This window comes from Chiroxiphia lanceolata, chromosome 8, assembly GCF_009829145.1.
Source record: "Chiroxiphia lanceolata isolate bChiLan1 chromosome 8, bChiLan1.pri, whole genome shotgun sequence".
NCBI classification, from domain to species: domain Eukaryota; kingdom Metazoa; phylum Chordata; class Aves; order Passeriformes; family Pipridae; genus Chiroxiphia; species Chiroxiphia lanceolata.
Window position 1 is genome coordinate 6,646,954 of NC_045644.1, and position 9,357 is coordinate 6,656,310.

Below are 9,357 nucleotides of genomic sequence, written 5' to 3' on the forward strand. Positions count from 1 at the left end.
TGTTTTCTGCAGTGCTGTTTGCCCTGGCTCCCGTCCCAGTGCCAGCCTGTGTTTAACAGCTCGTGCTGTTCCCTGAGGACATAGCTCCTGTCAGCACTGCAGGACAGAGCTAATGCATCCTCCTTCAGCTGAGCAGCTCAGACAGGAACATTTCACCACTAACAGAAGTGGCCACCACATAACAACACTACAGTGACAGTTCTCCAACCTTGCTGAGATTACCTGGGATATTCCATGTTCTGTCAGATGAACATTTTAGGGCTCCTGCTGTGCAGCTCAGGACCTGTGATGAGCTGTGGGTCTCTCGAGCCAGGATAGCTCCTATTCCTGCTCACACCCCTGCCTTTGGCTGTGCCTGAGCACAACACACAGCATGACTCCCAGGAACACTCCCAGGGTTGTTCCACAGCAGTAGGAGCCCAGGACACATCTAAGGCTTGTGAGTCTATTTCCTCCCACGTTTTACAGCTCAAATTGTAACTATAATCAACAACATTCCTGTTCTGTTTTTTGATAGAAACTTGTTTCACATTCTGGAAGACCTGCAACATGTGTGTGAAGCTCGTAGCAAAGTTCTGGATGACTGCACATGTATTTTGGATAATAGGGACTTACGAGGGCTCCAGGAGGATACACAGCTGTGCCCTGACCTCCCTGGCATCACTGGGGAGCATTGATGGCTTCAGCTGCTGTGGCACCAGCTCATGCCCAGGGACAGCAGCTCTCTGTGGGACACAAGGCTGGAGCACAAAGCACCCTCAGTGCCACAGCTCTCGGTGTCACAGAGATGTCCTACACAGCCTGTCCCACACAGCCTGTCTGTCCCAACATACTTCCCTGTCCGGAAGGAATGGCCCTGTCTCCACTGACCATCCTGGAGTGCCCCAGTGGGGCCATAAAAATATCTGAAATACATGTGGGCCATAAAAATATCTGAAATACATGTGGCAGCTACCCCTGGTTTGGAATTCACTCACTTCACACACTGTTATTGCTACAAGGGGCACAGGGCACACAGGTCGGGGATAGAAGAGTTCTACAATCCTTAAGATTTTACTCTGTGGAGCCTGTAGTAACATATTCTGCTACTAACATCCACCAACAGCTCAAGGATTCTTTTTGAGCCTTCCAACCCAATTTAGCTTCACCATATGTTAGTGCTACTTGCTTCAACACTGAATTTTCTCCATTATTTCACTACAGCTAAAACACTCTTTTTTTATTTCGAATATACTTTTAATGCTTACTGAAAAAAAAAAAAAGAACAACAAACCAAAAAACATTTTAAGCAGATGATGGGTCTGGAAGCCAACCAAATTTACCAGCACCCTGTTGGACAAAGGGTAGGCAGCACATTCACCTGGCTGTGAAAAAAGTTTCAACATTTCATTTATGGAATCATCAATCCCAGAATGGTTTGGGTTGGAAGGGACCTTAAAGCTCAGCTCAGTCCACACCCTTTCATGGGTAGGGACACTTTTCACTATCCCAGGTTTCCCCAAGCCCCATCCAACCTGGCCTTGGACATTTCCAGGGATGGGGTAGCTACAGCTTCTCTAGGCAACTTGTGCCAGGGCCTCACCATCCTCACAGGGAAGGATTTTTTCCCAATATCCCATCTAACCCTGCCCTCCTTCAGCTTAAGGCCATTCCCTCTTGTCCTATCCAGTCCCATCTCCCTTAACCCCCCCCCCCCCCATCGTTTAAGAGTTTTGCTGAACATTTTTACGAAGCCAAAGCCTGGTGAGCAGAGCACCCCAAGGGTGTATTATGGTACTGCTGCTGGGATGTGCATTTCTTGCAGCAGCCAACAAGGAGTGGGAAAGGGCTTGTTAATCCCGTTTATTTTTAAGCCCAGATTTTGGCCCATATGGCCCTTTGGTCCTTTGACCCTCCTGAAATTACATTCTGCAATCAGCACGGTAATAAAATAGTCTTCACTCAAGCCTCTGCTATCTCAAATTAGAAAGGCTGCATCAAGAAAAAGCGCCATTCCCTGCATTTCTGTGCATCCCACACACAGGTCTGAGGGCTTCTCCCTGCAGTTGATCCAAACTGAAGGGAGACTCCTCGGTGTCTGCAGCTTCCTCTGAGGGGCAGCAGAGGGGCAGCTCCAATCTCTGCTCCCTGTGACCAGTTACAGGACCCAGGGAATGGCTGGAGCCGTGCTAGGAGGGGGTTAGAGGGGATCTCAGGAAAAGGTTCTTCCCCCAGAGGGTTCTGGGGCACTGAACAGGCTCCCCAGGGCAGTGGTCACGGCCCCAACGCTGCCAGAGCTCAAGGAGTGTTTGGACAACGCTCTCAGGGACAGGGTGGGATTGTTGGAGTGTCCTGTGCAGGGCCAGGATTGGACTGATGGTTCTTGTGGGTCTCTTCCAGCTCAGGATATTCCATGATTCTACGAAATAAACAGGTGTTTTCCTAACTGGAGTGTTCACATTAGAATTCAAACATTTCCTTTACAAAGAGCAGTGTTTCTTTCTCTTTTCATCCCACCTTAAGCATCCACATTGGTTTCATGCAGGAGGACACAGTTTGGGAACAAGTCCTGGACGTCCATGCTGTTCCCCATGGGTGAGGACTGAGGCAGAGTCCAGGGAGCGCAGTCCCTGCAGGCACACCTTGCCCAGGCAGTGACTCACAGCTCTGCTGGGACAGGTTTATGACTTTTCTTCTCCAAAGGAAAAACGCACAGGTTGCAATTAAAATCTGGGTGAGGCTGGACAAACCCAGAAATGTTTGGAATTATTCCGAACTTTTAATTGAAGTTGGAGAGCGGAGCAGCTGCAGTGGGGTGGGAATGAGACTTTGACATTTAGGGAAGTGTCAGTGAGCAGAAATCTTGCTGTCACAGATATGAGTCACCCTCTGCTGTGCCTGACAGCCGTTCTCTCCAACTTGAGATCAAGATAATTTCATTTTAATCCGAGAGAAGCAGAAGGATGAGCAATTCCATTCATTTATAATACAAGTTCCCTTCAAAGGTAACTGGAAAATGAATCCTTCGGCAAGATGTTCATAGTTCATTGCTGCAGGGGTGTTAGAACAGCACAAAGGGCCCTCTCTGGATGGACAGCATGGCACAGAGAAGTCACATCACTGTCCCCAAAACAAAGTCTGCTTAGGGAAGACACACTCTGTGTTGGGGGAAGCTGGAAGAAACTGGGAGAAACCAAAATCAGATAGCACAGCATGTGAGAAGGCAGAGATTTATGTTATTACAGTAACAATACAGAAAACATTTGGCTCCCCTTTTAACGTGAAGGATTACAATGGCACACTTGGTTCCTTCCAACAGCAATTCCCATTGGGAAAGAAGTAGGTGGAACCTCTGTGATGCCATGAACCAGCCCTGCAGCAAACTGGCTCGAACTGGGCTCAGCAGGACAGAGCAGCAAACCACTTATGAAAAAGGCAATAATAACCTTTAACTGAGATGAATCTGATTGGAAACAAGACAGAATTCCCAGCTTTCAGGCAAATAAACCACAAGCCCCCACAGTGTTCAGTAACATGGAAAACTGTGCATGGGAAGGGCATGGAGGGGAGGTGTTTTAAGGATGGTGTTTTAAGCCATCGGGCTTTTCCAACCCAAATGATTCTGTGATTCTCTCTCAGTGCTAAAAATTAAGGGTGGCTCTGACTGAAGTGATTACCACCTCATTACATTCCAGCAGAGCACATCCAGAACCAGACTTCATGTTCTTTATGCCTTAAAATTATTTGTATGAGCCAAATCGATCAGAAGAAAGAGCAAAAACAGCTGCAAAACCCACAAAGAATTGGCATAAGAAGACTTTGTTGGATGTCCCTGAGTCGTAACCCACCTCCAAGGAGAATCCAAAGCAACTGTTACCCATCACCACCAACCACAGTATTTCTGTAGAGTCATACTGTGGGCAGGAGCCAGGAAAGAGGATTCAGAGAAAGGACATAATTTTTGAAGGAAGAAGCTGAAAACCAGGCCTCTGTGAAGGGCTCCAACAACCTGTAGTGGAGTGATGGGGGAAACAGGCAGAGTTTTGACACTGCTGACAGTGGCACGTGGAGAAACCGGGTTGTTCACTTTCAGACAAGGGTTTGGCTGCAGAGCACAACCAGAGGCTGTGGGATGAAGACAAACAGCAGAAGGATTCCATGCAGGAGGAGGAACTGCTGGAAAGGGAGACTGGGATGTGCTGGGGGTGGTGTAGGGCTACAGCAAACACAGAATGAAACGAAAAGAAACGAAACGAAACGAAACGAAACGAAACGAAACGAAACGAAATGAAATGAAATGAAATGAAATGAAATGAAATGAAATGAAATGAAATGAAGCCAAGGACCAGCCTTGAGTCCATGTGGACTGAAATTACAAGACAAAACAAGAAGGGTAGAGCATTAGTCAAAACTCCTGCCAGCCAAGCTGGCAGAGCTGCCTGCAATATGCTAAAGGTGCCTGAGAGGAGGAAAGGGAAAGTCACTCATTATTTTCCCAGTCTCCACAAACTGGGCCAAACCAGGAGTAATGTGCAAACCTCACCTCAGCCACTACCAACTACTGCTCTATGGAACAGCAACTTACTGCACCAAATGAGATGTGATCCCTGCCTTGGGCTGAGTGATAGGCAAAACCATTCCCAAATCCACAGTTCTCATGACTCCTTAGCCAGGCTTATGAAAGGACCATTCCCAAGTTCCTCTGCAAGCAGCAACGTTTCTGACACAACTCAAAAAGTGATTTCTACAGAAGTGCTTCCCCGAGTGCGGAGAAGTTGCCTGGAGTGTTGGGAGTGCTCAAGATCTTTCCTTATAAAGCCAGAGAGCAATTACTGGATCACAGCATGGAGAACACAATAGAACAGACACTTTCTTCAGTCAGGAGGTGATTCAGCTATCAAAGAGTTTCTTTTGTTTCTATTTTGGGAGGAAAAAAACCATCACTGCTTTCAGATGTCTAAAACTGACATTCCCAGGGTATGTTCACCAGGGCTGTCAAAGTGCTCTGTGATTCCTCCCTTCTCACACTCTGGCCTCTCTGACAACCGTGTGGAACACCTGGAAATGCCACCAGGAAAGCAGGACAACAAATGTGACCAACAGGGCACACTGTGCCTCTGCAGCCAGAAATAGAGAGCAGAGCATGTGCCCTCATCCCTCCCGTCTCCTCATACAGGAGCTATCCAGAACACACACATGCAATGCGCCAGGAAAAAGGTCCTTCCTGGAAGAGCTCCCTTTTCCAGGGTCATGGATCAGCTAGGGCCAGGCTGGCAGAGGGGGCTGCAGACCACAGGGAGCTCTGCATGGGACAGGCTGGTGGCAGTCAGGAAGGGGACAGCACTGCCAGAGGACTGGCACCTCAGAAGACCAGGGAGCCAAGGGAAAAGCTCCACCACCAGGTTTAGGACATTTTTGGACATGAAAAAGGGACTTTACTGAGAGGCTTGCATGCAAGGAGTCCTTGGTATGTAAAAAGAGAATTTAAAGGACAATATTGCAGAGAGAGAGCGGGGTCTGCACTCTCGGTGCTAGGACAGGTGTATGAGCAGGTACCACACACTGGGGTGGGGGCAACAAAAAGTCCAGGGGATATTTATACACCATAAGAGAAAGAATATGCTTATACTCCATGGGGATACACACTGTAAAAAATACAGGTAAAATGGCCGAATACAGGGCTAATAAGGCAGCCCACTGACTGCCAAACCACAGGTTCTCTCTGAAGTTTGGAAGACTGACAAAAATTCCATGGGAAAAAAAGTTTGTTGCGCTTCTCACCTAAGAATAATCGGGTGTTTTGATGTCAATTAGCATGTGATATGCGTGTGATTGTTATCTCTTAATGAAACCTGACTCTGTGAGCCCACCAGCCGTACTCGCCTTTAGCATAAGTGCTATTTCCACAGTTTGCCCCGTGTTTTTTGCAGTTACCCTTCCAGCACGCTCGGCTTGCAGAGCAATAGCAGTGAGAGACCACTGGCCGAGCTCGGGGCTCTGTGAATCCTGAACAGAGAACGGAAAATACGCTGAGGAACAACTGCTGCGGGGTTGGCAGCACCTCCCCCAGCATACGAGGGGGGCACGGAGCAGCTGCCCGCGGGGGGATCCTATTTCCAGAGCACATTTGGAAACTTCGCTCTCAGGAGCTTTTCTTGCAAAGTGTGGCAAGAGCAGAACGTCATTTTCTTTTAGTGCAACTCCTGAGTACACGGCACTGACCCATTGAACTGGGAACAGTCACTCCGTGCCTCAGTTCTGGGAATCCTACGAAAGCATCAGACCCACCCCCGTCCCACCCCTTTCGCAACACCCTCTCCCTGGGCCCCCCGCGCACCCAGAGCTGAGCAGGGAAAGCTTTCCCAGCACTCCAATGGAAGCTTTCCCAGCACTCTTATCCCAGAACCCACCCCCGTGCCGATCCCGCAGCCTGGGGAGCAGAGAAAGGGGGATTCTGACCCTCTGCCCCACTCAGGTGAGACACCCCCCCCCCCTGCAGAGCTGCCTCCAGCTCTGGGGCTCAGCGCAGGAAGGACATGGAGCTGCTGGAGTGAGTCCAGAGGAGGCACCAGGATTACCAGAGGGCTGGAGCAGCTCTGCTGTGAGGAAAGGCTGAGAGAGTTGGGATTGATCAGCCTGGAGAAGAGAAGCTTTGGGGTGACCTAATTGTGGTCTCCCAGTGCCTGAAGGAGCCGACAGGAAACACAGAGAAAGACTATTTACAAGGGCCTGGAGTGACAGGACAAGGGGGAATGGCTTCCCACTGCCAGAGGGCAGGGTTAGATGGGATATGGGGAAGAACCTTAGACAAAATCACAGACCACTATCCCAGGTTGATCCAAGCCCTGTCCAACCTGGCCTTGGACACTTCCAGGGATGGGGCAGCCACAGCTTCTCTGGGCAACCTGTGCCAGGGCCTCCCCACCCTCACAGGGAAGGATTTCTTCCCAATATCCCATCTAAACAAACTAGTTTCTTCACTTTAATTAACCTCTTATTTGAATATAATCCATGACAGCAGGTGCATTCTGCATATGAATCTTTTTTTTAAAGTGCTCCACAAGAACATAACAACACTTTAAAAAAGATGCTGCTCTTAATTGCATAAATTAGAAAATGCACAAATGCACATACCCATTTCAAGAGACTAACTTAATTATCAGCTATTTTAACTTCAGGTTTCAAATAAGCAGAATATCCTCAAAACAATTTACCTTTGTTGGCATTTGGATTCTCACTGAGATTGTACATAGTCATTAATTTACATGAGCTTATGGCATATAAAGGTATTTGGTTCACTCCAAAAGCACATGTTAGTGCTCAAAAAAATGGGAAAAAAATCCTCCCCACCCACAGAAACACTAAGGTAAGAATTAAGACTGAGTGTATATCACAGACTCCAACCATTTCCCTGGGAGGGACCTGCAGGGCTCACCTGGTCCTTTCTTTAGTTTAACCTGGATTCTGTGGTTGCAGCTCCCGTGGATCGACTTCAGCTGTACCCGTGGGGCACAAGCTCTCCTCTGCCTTCCCAGTCACTCCCTGGAAGGCTGAAAACACCCAAAACAGACAAAAGACAGGACAACAGTTATATTTATTTTTAAAACTCCATCATTACACACATAGCTCACCATCATGGCAACATGACACACGCAAAAAAGCTGGTAAGAATACTGAGCTTCCACTGGGTTTTTATTTACTTTTAAAATTATGTTTCTCGTTAAAGAATTCCTAGAAGTTCCAGTCATAAACCTGATTCATGACTAGGAGCTGTCATCAAAACTGAAGCAGACACAGGCCAACAGTGTGACATCAAACCTCCCCTCTTGTAAGAGAACACAGCCAGCGTTGAGCTCAAGATGAAATAAGATTTCAAGGCCCAAGGCCAAGCCTGCAGCTCAGCTATACCTCACAGCATGCATAAACCTCATTATTTTTAATGATTCTGCCATTAATACAAAGTAATAAAATCTTCAAAAATAAAAACTTCAAGTCTGAGTTCCCTTAAAAATAAAATAAATACAGTTTGGATTTCCAGTAATGAAATACTCTCCATTTTTGGGTACCCACACAGTTATGTTGCATGTATAACATGACTTTTCTATATGGATATGGATGGATAATCAGTATGGCTGAATGTGCAAGTCAATTAGATAATAAACAGCACAACTTTCAACAGGAAGGTAGTTTTCCAAGCACAAAACTTGCTCCCTAAGTTCTCTATGAAGAGCAGAGACCAGATAACAAATGAACCACAATTAATACCCCTTGCCTTAAAAGATGACTCTCCTATAGCTACAGAGGAGACAACCAAGAGACAAAGCCGAAAATAATTTCATTTAAATTCTTAAATACACAACACACTGCATAAAGAATAAACACAAATCAAGTAATGAATTCCTAAATGGGCACAGACGTCATACCAAGAAATTAAATACAGAAAACTTGAGTCAAATGCATTTCTGGACCTAAGGTGTCAGGGGAGAGACTACCAGCCCAGAGTAGAGACATCTCTGAAAGAACTATCCTGGACTTAGGCAGTGTTAGATTGCAGTCCTTCTGCAGAGAGATCCCAAGGAACCTACAGGTGGAATTCTGTCCAGTGAGAGACAAAGATCCCTGCAGACAGTTTGATTTACCACGAACATGACTCTCACTCTGTAAGAAAGCAGATATTCTTTACTCATCTATGTTCAAGATGAGTTCGGCTCTTTGGGATTTAGGGACAAAAATCGCCTCTGCACAGCTTCCAGTATCTGTGCTTTGAAAACAGCAGTCGGTGGAAGAGGCTGAAATAAAGGGAGCACCGGGAATATTCAGTTTATGAGAAAGAGTGTGTCTCTGGAGCTCTCCAGAATCCGGGAAGGGGCAGTACCTGCCCCTGGTTTAAACACCTGGGTGATGGGTGGCAGGTTGGATTCGATGATCTTGGAGGTCTTTTCCAAGCCCACTGGTTTTGTGGTTCTGTGTTAAATGTGTCACAGGGCAGCGCCGCCCCCGTGAGCCCCCGCTGCTCGCCCCCTTCTCCACGGGTCTGGTGCTCGCCGAGAGCGCAAACGAGACAGAATCACCTTCTCTTTTTTTTTTTTTTTAGGAACCATCCCCATTAACCCTTCCCGGAGGGAGCAGAAGTAAATCGGGAAGCACAGCGTTATCCCCCAGCCGGGGCGATCCCGCCCCGTCCCTTCACGTAAAGGCGCGTTCGGAGCGGCGCGCGTGGAGTCCCCGCTGCCGCCCGGGGAGCGACTCCGCGGCCGCAGCGCCACCTGCTCCTGCTCCTGCTCCTGCTCCTGCTCCCCCTCCTCCTGCTCCTGCTCCTGCTGCCCTCCATCGTGCCCCGATCCCTCCGGGACAGCTCCGGGAAGCCCCCCCGGCTCC

At 47.9% G+C, this 9,357-nt stretch overlaps 1 long non-coding RNA gene across 1 annotated transcript; it reads right to left on the minus strand.

Moving 5' to 3' along the window:
• Window positions 1-7,553: 7,553 nt before the first annotated feature.
• LOC116790192 lies at window positions 7,554-9,291 on the minus strand. The gene is made up of 2 exons (XR_004358283.1): window positions 8,855-9,291; window positions 7,554-8,637 (listed from the first exon to the last, which is right to left on the minus strand). It is a non-coding gene; the product is annotated as an uncharacterized LOC116790192 (long non-coding RNA).
• Window positions 9,292-9,357: the final 66 nt, after the last annotated feature.